The sequence below is a fragment of the Piliocolobus tephrosceles genome, chromosome 5 (assembly GCF_002776525.5).
Source record: "Piliocolobus tephrosceles isolate RC106 chromosome 5, ASM277652v3, whole genome shotgun sequence".
NCBI lineage: Eukaryota > Metazoa > Chordata > Mammalia > Primates > Cercopithecidae > Piliocolobus > Piliocolobus tephrosceles.
The window spans coordinates 29,143,250-29,165,888 of NC_045438.1; the positions used below are offsets into that span (position 1 = coordinate 29,143,250).

The following is a 22,639-nucleotide window of genomic DNA, read 5'->3' on the forward strand; positions in this document are numbered from 1 at the left end:
ATGGTTCTCGCCCCCAAGCCGTTCTCCGGGGTCCCTTTCTGGGCCGGCAGGACGCGTGGACGGAGCGGGCCTTGGCCGCGTCTGTTCCGGCCAGGTTTGACTTTGCTAGCGCAGCGCCCGCGCAGCCCGCCAGGGGGACCCCGGCCCGCCGGGCTGCATCTGAGCAGAAAGCGTCCGAGGGGCGTGGAGCCAGGGTCTTGCGGCGCCTGCTCCGGGAACACCCCGAGTCGGCTGGAGCTCCCCCAGCCGCTCCGGAGAACTGGGGGAGCCGGGTCCCTGGCTCTGGAACCCGTGGTCCCGCGGTAGCGAGAGGCGGGCCCCGCGGGTGGGTGTGTCCGTTTCCGCACGCCGGCCTTACAGCCCGGGAAGAGCGCCTGGAAGCGGGTACTTTGTTCCCAAAGATGGGTTTTGTCTGCGGGTGATTCGGGCTCTCGAAGTGCAACTTTGTGGCCGGGGCGCGGATCTGCCGGCCTGGGCTCCTGCAGAGGGAGGAGCGGATCCTGTCTGCGTCCTCCAGGAGGGGGTGGCAGGACTGGGGTTTCCCACAGGTTTTGGGGCGGCGGCGAGATTGGCACCGTACGGGGTCGCAGGCGCACAGCGACGCCCCTGGAAGCCCGCCCCGGCCCCCGCCCCCAACCCGCCTCTTCGGGGCTTTGTGGCGTGAGGTTTGGGGCTGGGATCCATCTGGAGCCCAGCAGAAAACTTTTCCCTTCCCATCCCCGGTCCCTTTTGTTTTTCTTGGACACGGTGGCGGCGCCGCCTGAGCGGCGACTCCCTCTCCCCTGCCCGGCTCGCTGCGCCTAGTGCCCTCCGAGGGCAGGCGCGCCTGCACTCTGCGCCCGGATGGCGGAGGCCCTCTGTGAGCACCAGCAGCAGCGCGTCCCATGCCCGGAGGCCGCCGGTGCCCCCCCAGCGCGGGCATAGGGGCGCCCCCACTCTCCGCCCGCTTGCACCCCTTGCCGCCCGCCCCCTCGCCTGACTCATCGGTCCGCGGTGGCCTCCCGAGCCCTGGGATGGGGAGGGAGACCGCGGCTGCCCACGGCGGCCGAGATTCCCGCTGACGCCCCCGACCCCGCCGCCTTCTTCGTCCGCCTCCAGAGGCGCCCGACATCCCGACAGCTCCTGGAGTGAGACCAGGACTGCGAACCGGGAGAGGCGACCCGACCCCCAGGGCCCAGTGCTCAGGACAGGTGAGGGAAAGGAAAGGGTGCTGCCGCGAGTGGGGAGGTGGGTGGGCCGCCACTGCAGCCGAAACCGGGCACTTCTTCAGCCCCCTGCCCTCCTCTCCGCTGCAGCCTCCAGAGTTAGGTAAACGCTGTCTCTCCTAAAGTTTGGGAAACAAACCAAGTCCGCCACCGGGTCCGGACTCCCCAGTGCCCGGAGCGCGAGAGAAGCCGTGCGGGGCAGCCTCCAAGAACGCGGAGTACTGGAGCGCCTGGCTGGGTTTCTCCAAGCAACACCCTCCTTTGTCTCGGTTCCTGAGAGTCAGCATTCTCTGTAATGTCCACAGTGTTAATTTGTGATTGAGCAAAGTATGGTCAGGGTTTCCTAAAGCAGTATCTGGATGGGGCAGAATCTACACAGGCAAAATGGAGAGACAAAGCAATTATTTGCAGAATTCAGCACTACTCTTCTCCCTGTAGTCTTGTCTGTAAGAGAAAGGACTGAAGGCTACTAAGATTTGCTTCATTAATCATTCTTTTGCTATAAATTGTTCAAGCCAACACTTCACAGTTGTGTAGGCGCAAGCTCTCTGTATTTACTGCTGTTTGATTTAGAGAAATGTGTGCGTGTGTTTGTGTGTGTGTGTTTTATGTAACAATTCATTGTTCAGTATCAGGCATTGGTAATGTCAGAGAGAAAGGCAGCATATACATGTAATTGACTAATTGTAATCAGCCCCCGTCCACCTTAGTCTGGTGTATTTAAAAACTAAATATGTTGGACTAGAGTGTCTCTTGCCTTATCTCTTTTGAATACCTTCAGAAGTAGTTATGGACAACTGCATAGAAAGCATTTCAAGAATCGATCATTATTCTTGTTTGTGAGAAAGAATATTGAATTCTTGGTTTTGCAATCAAACCAAATTCAGAGGCACACTTTCTATAGGGCTGTATGCATAAATATTACCAGAGGTTGTGAAAGCTATTTACTTTGTCATTTCTTGAATCATGGAAACACTTATAAAAAGACCTTCAGTTTGTTATTTGGCTACTGATACTAGAAAACGTTATCATTTTGTGAAAAGTAGACTTAATTTTGAAACTTTTAAAACCTTACTTTATTTTCCCACTGTTTACCTACACAGAAGCATGTGGTTGTAGTTTCATTCTTTTTAAACACCTTAAGTGAAGAATAGAAGTCCTTCTAAACAGAAAATAATGCTTCCATTAACTGGAAACTGTAGTTAAATGCTTTGACAATTTAACATTATGATTTTTTAACTGTAAAACATACACACTGAGAATGATTTTTAATCAAGTCCTACTAGATAGCTCATAATTATGAGATAATTTAGCTATAATTTGTAACCCTGGTTATAATTAGCTTTGTATCTAGGCTGGGAAAGCCTTCAGTAGAGTTGTGTGGGAAGTCCCTGTATGTAATTTCCAGGCAGTTAGCATAGAAAGAATTCACCTGTTGCCTTTGAGGCAGGTCTAGGTAAATGCGTATAGGGTCTAAAGACACGCATAATCAGAAGGGATTCTTCAGGAAAGATTATTGTAAAGAGGGATGGTTGTACTTGTTATTTTAACTTAGTGGAATTTTTTATGAAGCTTTTGGATGCTCCAAGAGTTACATTGCTATATTTGGACTTGTGTAGCTTCAGAATTTTGACAATAGCTCATTGGACAGAAAAGGATAACTACTGACATATAGAGGGAGCAGATCTGAACTGATTGGTTAAATACTCTATTTCTCATGATAACTCTTAGCATAAAGGAAAGAAATTCATATTTAGCTTAGAAAGATAGATAAGAACAAAGATAAAAGCAAATGTCACCTTTTACATTTCTTAAGCAAAATTAGTAGAGGATAAAAAATAAGCCCTTGTAGTCATATACATTACTTATCAAATAGAGGGTAGAATGTAAAAGAGGAAAAATAACTTGTGTAGCGACAGAAAACCAAACCTGCAATGAGATGAGATGGACCTCATTTTATTAAGGAATGTATATCTGATTTACGGTTTTATCAAGCAGATCCACTTGTTCCTGGACTTACACTATGTTTTGTCTGCTGAGATCTGATATGGGCTCAAAACCTCAGAAAACATCAGTGAGTGCTTGTTGTGGTGTCATCCTAGCTACCCCTCCAGGCCTTTTCTATGGGCTTATAGGCTGATGGAGAGGGGACTGATAAATATACCACAGATCACTTGGCAGCTGAGGTGGTCTGAGAGCAGCAGGGGACCAGTGCAGACTGGGAAGCAGTATAGTGTGTTGCAAAGGGACCTGGATGGGGAGTTGTCATCTTGACTGAATCACTGATTAGGTGGCTGTGGGTAAGTGGGTAAGTTCCTCTGCCTTTTTGGTTCTTGGTGCCCTTATCTGCAGAATGAGGGCTTTGGACTGGCGATCTTTATGTTCTCTTTTAAAAATGCTGCAAGGCAAATTCTGGCAGAATTAAAGAGAGACAGAAATCAGTGTGTGTGTGTAGGAGGGTAGTTTGTAGGGTTTTGGTCAAAGGAAGCCAGGCTGAAGGGTCTTGCTAGTTGTATTGAATGGGAAATGGCAAAGAGAAGTAAAAGATGTCTGGCCTGGGACATCTGGCCTAACATTGATTATGTGAATTGAAAATACATAATAAAATAATAAAAATACCAACTTTCAGTTAGTACTGGGTGGTTTTCCATGAATTTTCACAAATCATGGCAATTGATTTTCATGACAACCCTCAGAAGTAATTAGAGCAGAAAGGTGATGAAGCCGGGACTACTACCGCAAAGTACATCTGCACCAGTGTGCGCCACTGCCTTTCTGCAGGATTTGTAGAGATAGGAGAAGCTAAAACTCACTTTGGAAACCCTGAGTAAACAGGGGAGAGACGTAAGGTTAGGGTCAGATTTTAAGTGAAGTTGAATTTCTGAGTAAGAATTTAGGTTACATTCTGGAACACGGAAGTCTCCAATTATGAGCTCAAGACTTCCTGAAATGCCTTGAATTCTGATTATTGATGTTTAATCTGACTGCTCTTGTTCTGTGCCCGCTCCTCCCCTGAGGTCCCCTCTTCCCCAGCAGGAATTCTGGGGGTTTGACTACCACAGAGTAATTGAAAGCTCTCTTCCAAGGGCTTTTAGTGATGCTGGAAAAAGGAAATCTATGTATTTCCTATAAAGGCGAGGATTCTGGGGCCACTGTATCACTAACTGATTGGATGCGTTCTGCAAGTTGTGCTTTGGAAACTTTGTCACCAGAGGTGAAATTACACAGAAGTCCTAGAAATCTAGCAAGGTGTAAGATGAGCGTCTGTACATTCCTTCCTGTAGAGCCCTAATCACTCTGCCCTGAGCATGAAGTACACCAAGATGGGACAAATCCCCGCTTACCACCCCACTCTGTTCACCACCCCACTCTGTGTTCATGTAGAAGGGAGTTACTCAGGATTCATTTGCTTGCATGTGTGAATATTTAACTAAGTAAAGCAAGAAAGGACTTATTGAGTCATGTGACCGGAAAGTCCAAAGGTGGTCCTTGCTTCAGTCATGGCTGGAACTCAGAGACTTACACAACTTTGTTGGGATTCTTTCTCTCGCTCCCCGTTTCTCGGCCCCACTTCTCTCTGGGTCAGCTGTATTCTGAGGCACTCTTTCTGAGTATGGAGAAAGATGACTCTGGGTAGTTCTAAACCCACATTCCTGAGCTTTTCATCTATGAGAAAAAGAGGTCTTTCTCTTCCAGGTCCCATTTTTATAAATCTCCTTGAAGGGCTCTGATTGGCCCTGATCAGTGGTAATTGAATTGGTCTCTGTATCTAGCGGAGAGTGCTACTCTGATTGTATTGGACTAAATTGTGTGCCCAACCCTGTGTATATGTGGTTCTGCTGCTGGGATGAGGAGGAGAAGGCTGGTAGGGCACTATGATAGGCAGTTCTGTCAAGATTACATAGAGGTGTGGTTCTCCCAAAAATATAATGCTGCCAATCAAAAACAATGTGTCTATTATTTGGAAAAATTCCTTCCTTTTTTGGGACAGCCCTCTGCACAATGATCTGGAGTTTACACATGGAAGCATCTCAGATGTCAAGACTATGCATATCCCAAAAGTGGGATCTTTCTCCCAAGCAAGGTATAGCCCAGTTATGAAATAATGCCCTCATATTTAAACTTTATTAAAAGGAGGATTGTTTCCAGAATACTATTGAATGGGAAGCCACCATTTATTCATATCTATGTACTTCTAGCAAATATCCCTGTGCCTTATTTCCAGCCCAGAGATTTTGTTTCCAAAAGCCCTGCCCATCTACTGATGATGAGATTGGAGACCCCCTACTTTGGCCATTGTAGAGCCAGTGAAAATTTGAACAGGGAGCTGAAGTGATTAACACAGGACTATTGTTTATGCAAATTCATTGGGTTGTTGGAAATGAGCAGAGGGGAGTGGCAGGCACAGATTAGGATTATCATTTAGGAGGCATAAGATGATAGGTTTCCAATTAAAGTAAGAATTTTCCAATTGGCAGCAAGAATTTGTGAGCAATATTATGAAGTTCTTGTGAGGTTATATGTCAGGATGAAGGAGCGTTTATGTTGACAGAAGCACTTGTGCAATGAAATAGACCAGGAGGGTGTAGACTAGGAAGTCAGCCTAGGCCAGTAGGTGAAATGGCTGTGCATGGTAGATAGGTTAATAGCAAATGGATTGTGTAGACAGGAGGCCTGTAGTCACCATGAGTGCTAGGGGCATGCGTAGAACTGACATTTACCAAGGATCTACTTAGTATGGTAGGTTCATGTTGCATACTTTAAAGTTATTATATTAATGTTATATAAATCTCATGATAGCCCTCCAATGAGAGAAAACTCAAAGTCAGGGAGGTAAATAACTTACTGAAGGTTATGAGGCCATTAGACAGTACAGCTGGAAATCAATCCCTGGCAGTCGGACATCAAAGCCTTGCTTTAACCACTATGGAAAACTACCTCTCAACCTCAAGGTCAAATTCACTGTATCAGGCCACACTGAAGGACCAGCTAAAGGTTGGCCCTTCTGATAGGAAATGAGAGTACCAGAATTCCAGGTCAAATAGAAGGCACAGAACAGAAGTTATTAGGGTGAAAGCGCATGGCATTCATGTTCAGAGCCTACCTGGACAAGAATGTCAAGGTAAGACATTCTCGGAAAGGAAAGAATATCACATGCATCGATTCTGGGTTTAGGGTTTGGGGTATAGCAAGGAAAGGGAATGGGAGAATTATCAGGAAGTCGAACAGATGGGCAGATCAATAGAACAACTGGGGTTTGATTGTTGACCTGAGAACAGGAACTCTACCATCTGCCATGGCTTTAAATATCCTTCCTGGTGTAAGTCGATAAGGATATGGAATGGGCAGCTCCTCAGAGGGAGACAGGATTTTATGAGTTGTCAGGCACTGTCAGAGAAAGGAGCTAACATTTGTAAGGCCATGTGCCTTAGATACGTAATCTCACTAAATCTTCATTATAAGTTCCAGAAGGGTAAATATTATGCCTCCCCTCCACCACCACTTTTCTTGAGCCAGGAAATGGAGACTCAGAAGGTTCAGTGACTGGCCTAGGCTCCTGGAGCCAGACTGGAAAGTGAAAGAGCTGGCATGGAACCCAGATCTGTTGGAATCCAGACCTCTTCCTGGATCTTCAGGGAGTCATCCTGGTGCTAGCAGAACAAGGTCGATATCAAGTCTGAGAGATGGAAATGGGGAAATCAGCAGGGGCATATAGTTGTGAAGGAAGACAGTAAGCTAACTTTTAGACATCTGAGTGTGAGATAAGAGCAGACTGTCTGAAGAGAATTGTCCAGCAGGATTATATCCAGCTTTGGCAGAAAACGTAATAATCTAGTAGGTTTTTTCCCCTCAGTACAGGATCTCTATCATTATGCAGGGTAGATACGTCAGCGAGTCAGATGTTTGGAAGGCTTAATTTAAGTCACTGATTTCAGTTCAAGAGAAGGGACCTCTGCCAGCTGCCATGGCCTGAATTTACCTTTATACATACAGATACTCTGCCCTGAAATATGAAAAATTAAGAAGTAGACACATATAGAGAGGGAGAGAGGACACTCGCTAGCACATGCTGAATGTAGTAGGTTCATGAAACACACTCTAGTTATAAAGGTGTGTACTTGAGGATGCTGTAAGTAAAATGAGTTACTAGTAGAATGTGAGTGACATCATATCGTTCCCCAACAAATATAAGATCAAATTTGTATCCGCTTAGGTGTGTGACTGGATGTGTGTGCAATCCACTGTGTATATATGTACGACAAGAGGAAGGGGAATGAGAAAGTGTATAAAAATAGAAGTATTTACGAGAACCTTGTAGCCTATTCGGAGAGATAAAACAACCATGTATAAAACTTTTAGAACAACTCAATAGAATAATATGTAAACAAATGATTACGATGCTTTGAAATAAAGCTGGTAGAGATATGGAAAGAATATTAGAGGCTCGTGACACAAAAGCAATGCTGAATAAGAGTAGGCTCTTTCTTGTAAATAGTGAGCTAATCACAGAGGTGCTGATAGATTAGCAACTGCTGGGGAGAAAAAAAAATATTTTCCTTTTGAGAGTCAACATCTTTGGGCTTAAATACAGGATGAATCCAAAGAATCTCAGTACTGTCTCTAAGCTGAGGTTGGCATAAGAGAGACACAAATTTTGTTTCCCTTGGCAAAGTCAGTCAGATTGGCTTAGTGAACATACATGTGCGAGTATTTGTCATAAAATGGAGTTAGCATTTCTGAAGAGATGTTATATTTTCTAATCATGAAGGCGATACACACTCCCAATAAAAACCTTGGGAAATATGTTAAGTATAAAAAGTCAGGGAGAAAATTTGCCTGTAATCCTGTGACCCAAAGGCACTCGTAACATTCTGGCACTTTCTTTCTCCTTATTTTTAATGATTTTTTCCGTATTGCTTAATAGCGTATTACAACCTACTCTGTTTGCTTAATCTTATGTCTTAAATATTTTCCAACTTCTAGGCAAGCTTTATTAATGTCAGTATAATATTGGATTATGTGGACATACCATAATTTATTAACTAGTCCCTTAAAATTGGACTTTTAGGCCATTTCTAAATATTTAGTGTTATAAGTGGCACTTTGATGAATCTTTCTTCAAATTTCAGATTCTCTTTTTAGTGCATAAGGGTTATAAATGCATTTATATTCCATTTTATGTATGTTTATCAGATTACTTCTTTAAAAAAGATTCGTGGAACGATAATTCCTGGGTCAAAGGGTATGAAAATTTCAGGCTCTTGATACTTAATCCCAAACTGATTTGCAAATAACTGAAGTTATGACTGACAGTGCATGGAACTACCCTTCACATGCTCTCACTAGGTGGTTGTTTTTATTTTTAAATTTTAAAAAGCTACCATTTTGAAAAAAGGAATAGTTTATGCTAACTGCTGATTTTGTTCCTTTGTTACCCAAATCTCCCTTTTAGAATGTAGACTGTGTGAGATATTGTGATTCATTTCACTGTTTAAAATTTACTTATAAGTGTTTCTGAACATGCAGATAGGGGCCCATGACAGAAAAAGTAGCTTGTGAATGATTTTTTGAAAGCCAGTGTTATACACATCCTGTTTGGGGACTCTTCAGACTCTGCTGTGGGGCAGCCCGTGAGAGAAGTTGATTGATGTAGGTTGAGAGCCCCTTTTTGCAGAGCTAAACCCCTGACAGCCCCACCTCTGTAGCCTTGGATATTAGGTCTTAGTAGTCATGGAGTGTTCTAACTGCGCTTTTCACTGGGGCTGTAACCCAAGTGAAAGTAGGCCTGTATCTGTTTTGTCCATGGCTGTATCCTCAGCAGGTGACCTTAGACCAAGTTTTGCTGGGAGGTGGGATCTGAAAATGCCTGAGTTTGTTTGTTTGTTTGTTTTTCAGACCGAATGTTGCTCTGTCACCAGTCAGGCTGGAGTGCAGTGGCATGATCTTAGCATACTGCAATCTCCGCCTCCCAGGTTCAAGCGATTTTCCTCCCTCAGCCTCCCGAGTAGCTGGGATTACAGGGGCACACCACCATGCCAGGCTAATTTTTTTGTTGTTGTTGTTATTTTTAGTAGAGATGGAGTTTCACCATGTTGGCCAGTCTGGTCTCGAACTCCTGACCTCAGGTAATCCACCTGCCTCAAACTCCCAAAGTGCTGGGATTATAGGTATGAGCCACCTCACCCAGCTTGAAAATGCTTGAGATTTTTCCCCTAGAAAACTTCTGTAATGTTAGTCACTGATTGCCCAGAAACAAAGTTCCTGAATTTTGAAACTTCTGGTTTTACTCTCCTTTCCAAACAAAATTCAACCACATCACAGTACCTAGTTTTATAGCAATGAACTTTGACTTATTCCAGAAGAGGAATTTAGATCTTACACATACCTCTGCGGGGTATTTTATTGTCTAAAAACACTTATTGAGAGTAAAGAGAACTATTAAACTTAGTGTCGCAGTCGATTTGAGGTGGTTTTTGAGTGCCAGTTTCAATTTTTTCCACAACTACTATATTCCTATAAAAATAATTTACAACTAAAATAAAAAAATGTTTTGGTTTTCTTCTAAAAGTTGAAGGATATTATTATATTGTAATAACTCTATTCTCCTTTACGGATCTCAGTCAATAATTTTGAACAAAATTATTTTTGTTCATTTGTTCAACAAATGATTATTTAGGGAGATTCATTCAGTAGGTGATGTTAAATTATATTTATGACTCATTTTGTCAAAAGTGAGACAGAACTTCTTACACAACAATAACGCAGAACACTGTGTAGGAATTCATGCCTTATATATTTATTTACTTATAAGACACATAAAAGCTCTTATGACATGCATTAAAAAGTAAACTTGGCTCAGGAGAAAGTTTATTAATTAATAAAGGATTCATTAAATATTTGTGCTGCCAGCTGGGGATCCAGTAATGACCAAAACAAAAAGTTATGGAGGAGCTTACATTGTAAATGGAGGAGACAAACAGGAAACATATAAATGAGCAAGGCAATTTCAGGCAGTCAAAAGTGCTGTAAAGAAAGTAAAGAGTCTGATGTCATGGAGAGTGCATGGACTCATTTAGATCAGATGGTCAAGGAAAACCTCCCTGCATTTGAGGCATTTGAACTAGAACCTGCGAGAGAATAAGGAGCCAGCCTCACATATTTGGGGAGGGGGCATTGGAGTAGGTTTTATACTCAGTGCACTGGAAAGCCATTAGAAGGTTGCTCTTTTGGAGCATGATATTTGAGGTCATTTATTAAAAATGAGTGTTGAGATGAAGAATGCAAAATATTACTTCACTGTAATGATGATATTTGTATTGGGAGCAAAAACAATGCTCACATTAGAGACTATATGTAGTTATGGTCAAGATATATCATGTATCACTATATGGTTAAGGACATTTCATATACAGTATGTATACCTACAAAGGGGTTTTAATATAAATATAACATGTAAATAGATTTAATAAATATATAAATGTAACTAAATATAAATAGCAATTTCAAAAGAATATATAGAGCTTAGTAAGTCCACCATAGAGTTTTTGTTATGTGAAACTTGTATTCTTTAACTGAGCCTAGCATATTGACTTATACATTATATGCATTTGATAAATGTTACTGAATTAACCATATGGAATATTTTACTTGTAAGAAAAAAATTAACCTAGGATATAAAAATCACGTTAATTAATTAAATTATTTTCACATTTAATTATTGTCACATTAAATAATTATCACATTCAATTAATTAATTAATTATTTTTTGAGACAGTGTCTCACTCTGTCGCACAGGCTGGAGTGCAGTGATGTGATTTTGACTCACTGCAACCTCTACCTCCTGGGTTCAAGCGATTCTTGTGCTGGGACTCCACAAGTAGCCTCCCAAGTAGCTGGAACTACAGGCACACATCACCATGCCTGGCTAATTTTTGTATTTTTAGTAGAGATGAGGTTTCACCATGTTGGCCAGGCTCGTCTTGACCTCCTGACCTCAAGCAATCCACCTTTCCTTGGCCTCACAAAGTGCTGGGATTACAGGTGTGAGCCACTGCACTCAGGAAAATCACACAAAACAGTATTTTTATGAAAATACTAAGCCTTTTCTTTGAAAAAAAAGGATAATATGGATAATATGTTCTTTATACTCTAAATATTAACCGTAATTTTAAATTATATTCAAAATGCTAAAATTGAAATATTGAAAAATAAAAAATACACAAGCATAATCATCTTCCTCACATACATTTTTTTTTTTCTCTCTAGTTAAGTAGAAATCTCTGGAAAGTCCACATTTTATATAAAGATTTTATTAATATCACTTGGTCTTATCACACTTTACTTGACTTGTGGAAATTCCTTATTTATTTTGTGAGTCTCCCAATTCTCGAAATAACCTCCATTCAGAACTTTTCATGCATAATTGAATATAAGACAATAATAACATATAACTAATGATGCTTGTTAATGAATATTTAGCTCAGTGTCTTCTGGGAGATCTCGCCAAATATACTTATTAAGTCATCTGACATTTATTGTACGCATACTAAGTGCTGGCCATTGTGTTCTATGCTAAGAGCATAACAAGCTTTTCTCAAGAAACTCACAGGCTAGAGAGCCATTGGGTAACACTCTAAGTACTTAGCACAAGGGAAAGAGTTTTGCAGTAAGATGCTATATGATACTCCCTGAGTCTATGCTGGGGTGGCAGTAATGAGGAGTGAGATTGTGAATTAATTCAGGAATTCCTTTAGTCTGGTATTTGGTTAAGTGATTTGAAAAGACAGATTACAAAAAAGAAGTCACAGATAAAAAGGCAGCACATGCCATCCATCTCCAAGTAACAAGGCCACCTGCATCGCAATTCTCGTTTCTAGAGATATCTCCCTAGGGATTCCCTGTTCTCCTGCCCCAACTGCCAGCATCTCATCTGTTTATTTGGCAGGAGACCTATCTGGCTGCAGGCCTCTGGGACTTATTCCTACCTAGAGCCCCATGAACCCAGCCCTCTCTTCTTTATCCTCCTGCATGTGGGGCTACATATTGACTCTTTGGCTTCAGAGGACGGTGACCTAAGCTGCTCCTCCAAGTCCTCCTGTAGTTTTGGATTGGAAGAGGCCTCAATCCTGCTGCTTTCATTTCCAGTAGACCCTCACTCATTTATTCTTTTATTTATTCATTCAATAAATATTTTCTGAGTACTTACCATGTACTATTTTAGGCACTGGAAATGTAATCGGAAACAAAACAGAGTTCCTGTCTTTATGAGCCTTATATTCCAGCTGGGGAAGACAGATAGTACATGTATAATTTGTTGTGACAAATAGTAAGAAGAAAAATAAAGCAGAGCCCAGGGACTAATAGCCGTTAGGATGGGGTTAGAGTAGCAAGGCCAAGGAAGGCCTCTTTGATAAGGTCTGACATTTGAGCAGAGACCTGAATGATGTGAGGGAAGAGATCATTAGAATATCTGGTGAAGGAGTGCACTGCGGGAGGAATAGAAAGTACGAAGGCCATGAGGAGTCAGTGTGGAGTGTGGGTGTTGGCTTGGACTGTGTGAGTAGCATTAGCATAGATTAGAACAAAGCAGGGGCTCACAGAGGCTGTTGGGGTCACAAGGAAACTTTGGACTTTACTCTGAGTTGTATGGGAAGTATCTGCTAGGAAGCTAACCTTTATCAATATCACTTTCATGTGACCACATAATTTCTAAGAATATTTAATTAGAGTTCAGGCCCATCAGTGGGGGTTTTGTTGGGCCTAACCCTCACTTTTATTACTAGTCTCAGAAGAAGTATTCAGTGAGTAAAATCCCAGGTGTCTGTGTCAGTTATAGGCCTGCCTGATGGGCCCTGAACTCAAATTCAATGTTCTTAGAAATCATGTGGTCATGTGAAAGTGATATTAATAAAGATCTTGGTCAGACAAGGTGACTCACGCCTGTAATCCCAGCACTTTGGGAGGCCGAGGCGGGCGGATCACGAGGTCAGGAGATCGAGACCATCCTGGCTAACATGGTGAAACCCCATCTCTCTGCTAAAAATACAAGAAATTAGCCGGGCATGGTGGATCATGCCTGTAATCCCAGCTACTCAGGAGGCTGAGGCAGAGAATCACTTGAACCTGGGAGGCGGATGTTGCAGTGAGCCGAGATCGCGCCACTGCACTCCAGCCTGGATGACAGAGTGAGGCTCTGTCTCAAAAAAAAAAAAAAAAAAAAGATCTTAAGTAAGAATAGCCCATAGAATTCCCAAGCCTAGGGAGTGATATTTTACTTTGGATGGCATCTTAGTTTATTTCATGCTTCTGTAACATGAATATCACAGACAGGGTAATTCAAAAAGAAAAGAAAAGAAATGTATTTATCAAGTTCTGAAGACTGGGTTAGTAGAGTGCTGGCAATATCAGTGTGCTGGCAACTGGTGAAGGCCTTCTTGCTGCGTTATCTCATGGCAGAAGGACGAGAGCATATGGGGGTTCAACTCATTCTTTTTATGAAGAAACCATTCCTATTATAACTAACCCACTCCTTCCATAATGGCATCAATCCATCTATGAGGGCAGAGGACTCGTGGCCTAATCACTTCTCAGAGGTTCCACCTCCAACACTTTTGAATTGTAGATTAAGTTTTTAACACGTGAAGTTTGGGGGACACATTCAAACCACAGGAGGTGTGAACAAAATTTTGTTGTTGATTGAGAGCTGTGTGGTGAATTTTTCAGACAACACTGTGTTAAACTGGAAAAAATTACAATTTAGAAAAGGGGGAGACTTTCTTTCTCATAAAGGGTTACAGCCTGTGGGGTGGCCATTCTGACAGGCTGGGAAGCATAGCTTCTAGCCAGAAGCCAGAAACAGATACTTAGAGGGAGGAACAAAGGGAACAGGAATTTATGCTGAATGTGGTGGCTAAATGAGCATATTCAATAAGCCATAGGAGAGTCATAAATATTAACGAAGGGAGAAATGTGCGCATGCGCAATTGAGCTTCATGCCTCTCCATGGGTCCCACCTACAAAAAATGGTGGGGTTAACACGATCTGTGGGTGGATGGACTTTTCCACCCTCCAATGTCAAACAGTGAAGCAGAGTACACAAAAACCCTTACTGTGCATTCTGCATAGACTGGCTAGAACCAGTCGATGTTACTAGTTAGGGCATGAGTTCAGTATGGGGCACATTAAATTGAGATGCGTGTGAGACATCTTAGGGGAAAGAGCACAGATGGGACAGATGGGGCAGGAGCTCAGACAGACAGATGGGGCTGGTGCTCAGTTGAAAAATATGGAATGGAGACTTAAATTTAAGAATCGTTAGTATGTAGTTGATAAATAAAGCTATGGAGAGAATAGAGATTGAGAAAAGAAGGAGGCTTAGGAACAAGCTTTGGGAATTTCTACATTTCAGGGTGGATAGAGAGCATACCGAGAAGTAGCAGCCTTAGTAGTAGGATAAAAGCTGGGATGTGCTACTGCTGATGAAAGCTACATGATATTCGCAATAAAGCTTTGTTCGCACATGGTCCTTACTGAAGCCCTTTTTGAATATTTGGGTTCAGTTTCTTCAGTTTAATCTACAAGTGCAACTCCGATGTAGTATATAACCTTCAAATTTTTGAGTGAAATGGGATTACAAGTTACTGAAAATCTTTTTTTTTTTTTGAATTTCATGTCATAGTTGTTGATACTGTTAGAACAGGATAGACATAGTCACACCTTCACAATAAAATAATGATAGAATAGTGCGCCTGAAGGTCAATTTCATGATCATGCTGATGACTAATATATTCTTACTGTCAACTCCATTGCTGCCTTCCAGTTTAGTAGGCCGTTATACTTTTTTAAAGCATCCGCAGGCTTACTACTAGGTGATATATTATTTTTGTTATAGATGTTTGTAAAGCCACAAATAGAAGTTTAAGCTATTTGCCAGGACACTATAAGGAAAGTATAAAATTTAGAAAAGAAGTGATTGAATAGCTATCAGAAGACTCTGAGGGCTACCCTGGCTTTTATTATGAATGCATTTTAGCTCATTAAAATTGACGAGAAAAGACAACTTTTATTGGAGGTTTCATTTAACCTTCCCATTTGGGAGCTTATCTTGGCCCATTGTGTATGTGATGGTGGACCCTAAGGGAACATCACATCCTTGTTCTTATTTCCCTACAGTGAAATACATAGTAGAGAGTCACTGGTAGTACATGAAATGAATACGAAAAAATTCAAAATCAGCCTTGTGTGAGCATTGTCCTAAGGTGATTAATTACATTTCTTTTATGTTTCTCTAATCTACCAACATAGTCTTTTCATTTTTTACAATTTTTACACTATTCAAAATTTAAGCCTGGGTATGATGGCTCATGCCTGTAATCCCAGCACTTTGGGAGGCCAGGGCAGGAGGAATGTTTGAGCCCAGGAATTCGAGGCTGCGGAAAGCTGTGGTCATGCCACTGTACTCCAGCCAGGGAAACAGAGCGAGACCCTGTCTCTAGAAAAATAAAAATTAAGTTTCAGAAGTAAATTTTAAAATGAAGTTATCAAAGCACCTAACAATGCTTAATATACCCATAGTACTCTCTTAAGTTATGACTTAGACGTATAAGGTAAAAACTCTCCTAGACTTTGAGTCATCTGGGAGTTAGTACAGTGCCATTCAGGGTCTCCTGTTTAATAAGAAGCCTCCAATCAATCCTTTGGCGCCTTTTTCTTCTTATTTGAATGCTTAGAAGGGGAACTTATCAGTGGTCCTATCTGTCCTGGCATAAGTGTCTGTCAGTTATGGATGGCCTTCATCAGCAATGTGTCATAAGAAGCAGTGCTAGATATTGCTGGCTGTATCTGATGATCCATCCTCTTGCCTGCCCCTAACCAAAAAAATATAGTTTTGTTTTTTTCAAATCTGTGCCTTTTGGTGAACCATCTCTAAAGATGGCCCGTGAGGGAAGTGGCTGTTTTCCTGATGAGAGAGGATGTTTATATTTGTGGAAGTTGACTTTCCCTTGGACACATACATCAGTTGAGAAGTTGCAGAAGAACAAGTATCAGGCTCGGATTGCAGTGCCGGAGACTCTAATAATTTTCCTCCCAGTTCAGTGATCAGAGAACGTCCACCATGTTTCTGTGACAACCGCACAACATTGAGGGTGGTCTCAAAACTGCCTCGTGCTATGCCAGACAGACAGGATGATATTCTACCTGGACAATGAGAGGCTACCTTTTTGTTGTTGTTGAGATGTGCAGATTAAAAGTTTATGGAAAGATGGTGTCATTTTAAAATTCAAGTCTAGGAACCAGAAAGGTTTATTTGGTTTTTACCCTTTAGGTCCATAGTTTATCTAGTAGAATTTGAGAAATTGCTGACTGAAGGTTAACATTTGAAAGTCTGGTAAGCCGACATGTCGGCAGCTTCTCTGATCTGTGGCTTCCTCTTCCGTTCACTCCAGAACACACTGCCATCTGGCTGCCTTCCTGAAGTGGCTCTCCTTCAAAGATAGTTTTAAAGATATATATAGTGAACCTTTTATGATCTGGGCTACTTATGATTCACTTGAGACTTTGTCTGGAAGAAAGAATCCCATTGCCAAGGATAATCTGAAAATCACAGGAGGATTAGAGCATTACTACGTAAGAGCTATGAAACCTTGGGCAAATTACTTGACCTTGCAGAGCCCCAGTTTAGTGTAGGGCAGCATGGCCATCTTAGGAGGTTGGTGGGGGGGCAGTATGAAAGGTCATGTAAGTGAAGATCTGGCACAGTATATGGCACAAAGTGGACACTGCCCAATGTTGTTCCCTTCCCTTTTGGCTTGCACTCGCCTCTCCATTCCCTCTCACCTGGATGCACTTGCCCTGCATGCATGCATGCTCTACGTGAAACAGCTGTTAGCTCTGCCTGAATGGGAAGTCCTTGCTGGGGAGGCATTTTTCATTCTTCTAGACCCACCTTGAATTAGTGCACCTCTTTCATGGAGTCTTCTCCGGCCTGTCTCAGGAGAGTTGGTTGCACCTTCCAGCACTTTCAGGGCGCTTTGCTCGTGCCATCAGATGAGCTTGTATGAAATGACAGTGACTGGTCTATCTTCTTTCTCTATCCTAAACCCATGGCTGTAAGTAGTAGAAGTGGACCTAATGTCTTCAGGACAACAAAAAGAGTTGAGTGGAGCGTGGAACATGAATGACTTTTTTTCCCAAGATTTTACCACTGGCAATGTTACCAGAAATTAGAGCCCATTTCAGCTCTGTTGATGGAGAATCGAGTGCTTGATTTTTGGGGACTAGTGTATGGATTCAGGATAATGACTGCATCCCCACTAAAAGTATCCCCCTTCCTCTGGCCTTCAAGAACTTATCCTTCCATCTTCTTGGGGAACGGGCAAGGTAGTGGCACGAAGCAGGAACATTTGTGTTATGTGTGAAGTCATTTGTCTGTGACCAGGTTCCTCAAGGCACCTGCTTGGGCTTCCCTAGCGACTCTAGATCAGGAAGCAAAGCATCTTACCCAAGGAACTGTGTGAGTTCCTTGAGGCCAGGCATGAAGTCACACTGTGTTTGTGACTCCTCCTTATGGCCCGTATCTATTTGCTCAGACATTATTAAATTTGTCACATTCTATTGAATTAAGACAGTAGCTCCATGGGATTCATTAGTTGTCTGTGGCATTGGGCAAGACAGTGACACTCAACTGAGGAACACGTCATATCAAACTAAGGGCAATAACTAGCTCAGAAAAAGAGCCACCCTAGGCTTGGAATTTTTCTCTTCCCGATTGCTGGGAAGTCAGCAATGCCATCCTGGAGAGAATGAGACACTGTGAGGTGAGCAGCAAGTTCCAGCATGCTGGCATTCCACAGCAGCCACATGGGGAGTATTCATGACAGGGGATAGTCTGCTCCCATTCTTGGCCTTATTCACTTTGATGTTTTGAAATATTCATGATGCCGTCTTAATAAAATTGAAGTTTGGACACTTGAATGCCTGGAGATGGCAAATAATCTGGTTCCCATAGCCATCTTCACTCAGCTGTGTATCCAGATGTAGCTTTCTGGGTCTCTGAAAATACTGATCAATAGATTATGAGCTGTTGTGATTTAGAAAGCTAGTAAGTATTTTTAGTTTCCTTTTAATTTTCAGTGTTTTAACAAATCACAGGTGGTTGGCATCGAGGTAAAAATGGATATCAAGACATGTTGAATACCGCCTTCATTATGAGTACAAAAGATTATTTTTTCCTTTTTAAAATTTTTTGAATAATTCTGGCAAGTATTAAAACTTTGGAGGCCATGGGACCCAAAGAACTTTGTGGGAATAATTTATTCAAATTATATGAGAAAAGAAGAGGCTAAGAGTGGTGGCTCACACCTGTAATCCCAGCACTTTGGGAGGCTGAGACGGGGGCATCCCTTGAGGTCAGAAGTTTGAGACCAGCCTGGCCAACATGGTGAAACCCCATCTTTACTAAAAATATGAAAAATTAGCCAGGTGTGGTGGCGCACACCTGTGGTCTCAACTACTTGGGTGGCTAAGGCATGAGAATTCGCCTGAACCCGGGAAATGGAGGTTGTAGTAAGCTGAGATGCCACCACTGCACTCCAGCCTGGGTGACAAAGTGAGACTCTGTCTCAAAGGAAAAAAAAAGAAAAGAAAAAGAGAAAAGAAGAAATCACTTGTTAAGTACTTTCTCAACATTGTAAGTTGTTTTAGTCTTTTATAAGAAATAAGCTTACCGTTTGTGAATGCTTTTTGGTAGTTTATTATAAGCATTTATCATGTTACTGAAATTTTTGTAAACATGCCTTTCTAAAGGCTGTATAATGCTCTGTTACCTGTATTTTTATTTTTGTTTTATTTATTTATTTAAAGGTTTTTACTCTGTCACCCAGGCCAGAAAGTAGTGGCATGATCATAGCTCACTGTACCCTCAAACACCTGTGCTCAAGTAATCCTCCTGTCTCAGCCTCCCGAGTAGCTGAGACTACAGGTGTATGCCATCACACCCGGTGAATTTTTTAATGTTTTGTAGAGATAGGGTCTTGCTGTGTTGCCAAGGTTGGTCCTGAACTCCTGACCTCAAGTGACCCTCCTACCTTGACCTCCCAAAGTTCTGGAATTATAGGCATGATCCATCTTACCTGGTCAGAAAATTATTGTTTTTAATTAATAAAAAAAGAAATGTTAATTCTTGTGACACTTCAAACTTTCCTTTGAAGTTTCCTTGATTCAGAAAGGTATAGCATGTTTCCAATACGTGTCATTAGATATTTTGTATTTTCTATCAAGCTTAACCTTTGAAGTGATGGTCAAATCACATTACAGTGAACTGGTCAATGGGTAGATAACTCTCTTATAAAATTTTCTGAAAGATTTTTTTTTCATTTTCTTTAGAAGTTTGAGGATGTTAGACAGTTTGGAATTGTTTTTGCTTTTCTTCTAATATACAAAAATTTACATTTGGAGTACATTTATTTATTATCTTTTTGCAAATGGATTTATCTCTATCATAGCATCTCATCCGGTGGCAGAAAGAAACACATGACCATTCAGTCATTTATAATATATTTTTTTGGATATAAATGTGGAAGAAAGTAGTCAGACAGAAAACAGTAGAAAGAGGATTTGGCTTGTTGACATTATGCTTCATGCATGTAAATTTGCAACATTGTCAGTTATGGAGTTCACACAATAAAAATTCTTAATTTCTTAGCACACAGAGCCACTGAAAAAGACTGAAGAGAGCCAGGGCTTTCCTCGGACACCTGGCTCTGGAGGTGAGAGACAGCAGGGAATGACGTCAGGGAGCTGGGAGACTGATCACCTGGATGGTGACTTTTTATGATGATTTTTGTAATGGGTTTATTCTTCCAGTGAGCTAACAAAGTTTATTGGTGGGACTTTGTCAGGCAATTCTTTCCTTAGCTTGTTAAATAAACCAGGTGTCTTATTTGGACATTTCAAAGTTCCTTGCAATAAGCACTTTTAAATTGAGATAGAGATAGGGCTCTGCTCTGGTGAAACACTCACTGTAAAAATAATTGTATAGGTCATTTTATAGAGTAGGCTGTTTTAGCAAGACTGCTCCTCATTCCTCTCGTTCTTTTCTCTCCACACAAATCCCCAACAGAAAAGGCCCTTAGTTAGAAGCTCATTGTCTACAGAAAAAAGTAATTTTCTTTGCTCTTCTGTAATTTCAAAATTATATTTGTTCTGCTTGGAATAAAAGGAGGTTTATAACCTTGTAACCTGTAATCTTTCATGCTGTTTTTCTTTTTGAAAACCTTCTCTAAGAGTCTGAGCATTAACCATTTCATGATGCTATGTAATCTCACATTATTTTACATAAATTACAGAAATAATTTGCAGGTGAATTTTTAGGGATCACCTTTTGCCCTTTGGCAAAAGTTGCCTTGAAATGCAAAATGAACAGTTGAGAAAATTGTCCTTTAGTTGAAGAAGAAAATCCCATGTTTCTGAAATAATGTTGATATCCTGAAGAAAATTGTTTTGTATGTTTGTGAGGGGACTCTTAAACTTGCATTATCTAGGATTTTTCTCTATTCTTTCTTTTACTGTGTGTATGTATCTAGGTGTGTAACTTGGTTTATAAAACAACTAACATTCAGTTTTGGGAGAAAATAATCTATTGTATTGAGAGAGCTTTTTGGTTTTCATTCCCTGAGTAATCCCAGCCCCATACCTCTAAGATAAATGATCTCCAATACAGTAAATCCAGTAGCTTGAACAGGGACCAATCTCATTCACCGACGCTCAGAGGAAGGGTTGGGATACGTAGGAGTGTTTTCTGTGTGCAGCACTTGAGTTTTCAAAGTCTTCTTTGCTAAAAGGGGTAGCCACTGAGTTTGCTTAGAACAGGTCTGAAAACTGCTGTGGACCAAAATTCTGCTTGTCAGAGCAAACTGTGATTGCTCTAAAGATGCACCTTTTATAAGCTACTCTTAGAGTCACTAAAGGAAACTATATTATTGTCAGCCAAAGACTGGCAGGTGGGAATTGAAATTGATTATCTTTTTAGACCACTAGAGAGAATCTAGGGAAGAGATTAGGAAAGCTCTACCCTCTTCATCTTAGATGTCTGGTTTTTCCTTCCATATGGATGCAAAATTGTTCCAATCCTTACCCCCTTCAAACATCAACTTCTAGTGCAGAAAGGAAACCATGGATGTTTAAAAGATACTCTGGGTGATTAGCATTGAGATTCTATTTTCACCAAAAAATTCCAGCAAACAAACCAAAAAACCACCAAGGAATAGTAAGAATGTCTTCTTAACAGATAGGAACTTGGGGCATTTTCAAATAAAACAAATTTGCCTTGCATTAACATACTGTTACTTTAAAACTGTGCTCAAAGGTGTATTCCTTTTTCTTTTTTTTCCTGTCTCTTTTTTTTTTTTTTTTTTTTGAGACGGAGTCTCACTCAGTCGCCCGGGCTGGAGTGCAGTGACCGGGTCTCAGCTCACTGCAAGCTCCGCTTCCCGGGTTTACGCCATTCTCCTGCCTCAGCCTCCCGAGTAGCTGGGACTACAGGCACCTGCCACCTCGCCCGGCTAGTTTTTTGTATTTTTTAGTAGAGACGGGGTTTCACCGTGTTAGCCAGGATGGTCTCGATCTCCTGACCTCGTGATCCGCCCATCTCGGCCTCCCAAAGTGCTGGGATTACAGGCTTGAGCCACCGCGCCCGGCCTGTATTCCTTTTTCTTCGCCAGCATCATTTAGAAGCCAGATCTTTTTATAAGGCACTCCTGCAGTACTCCCAGGCACTCTTTCATGGAGAACCTATTTCTAAACCTGAAACCTTCCAGTTGTGGTGGAGGCGGTCACACAGTTCATTCATCAATAATCCTTTAATGCTATTGAAGTGAGTGGGCAGAAGAGGGCCTTTAATTATCAAGGCTAAGAGGACTTGACCTTTAAGATTCTTTCTAATTCTATCATTTGGTGACAATATGTGTTTCTTATATGAAGGTGGTAGTACAAGACACTGAGATGCCTAAACGGAAAGAATGTTTTTTTTACCTGTGTTTATAGTAAAAATAATATAACAGCATTAAAGCCTACTGCAAAATCTCCCATAATTCCTTTGTAGCAGAATGGATATTTTTATTTGGATAGAGTTGCTTTCAGTTTTTTTGTTTTGCTTTGTTTGTTTGTTTGTTTTCATTTCTTTTTTTTTTTTTTTTTTTATACTTTAAGTTCTAGGGTACATGTGCATAACGTGCAGGTTTGTTACATATGTATACATGTGCCATGTTGGTGTGCTGCACCCATCAACTCGTCAGCACCCATCAATTCATCATTTATATCAGGTATAACTCCCCAATGCAATCTCTCCCCCCTCCCCCCTCCCCATGATAGGCCCCAGTGTGTGATGTTCCCCTTCCCGAGTCTAAGTGAGCTCATTGTTCAGTTCCCACCTATGA

General features: G+C 41.5%; 1 protein-coding gene across 5 annotated transcripts in view; it reads left to right on the plus strand.

Annotated features, from left to right (window-relative positions):
• Nucleotides 1-395: 395 nt before the first annotated feature.
• TMEM200A (transmembrane protein 200A) overlaps nucleotides 396-22,639 on the plus strand; it is a 79,887-nt gene continuing 57,643 nt past the window's right edge. Inside the window, exons 1-2 of one of the 5 annotated variants that reach the window (XM_023230686.1) lie at nucleotides 396-1,190; nucleotides 19,909-19,972. The gene's annotated coding sequence lies outside the window, so the exon portion shown is untranslated. Of the gene's footprint in view, nucleotides 1,191-19,908; nucleotides 20,027-22,639 lie in introns of all 5 variants that reach the window. The other 4 variants (XM_026454991.1, XM_023230690.1, XM_023230689.1 and 1 more) reach the window with 4 other exon arrangements.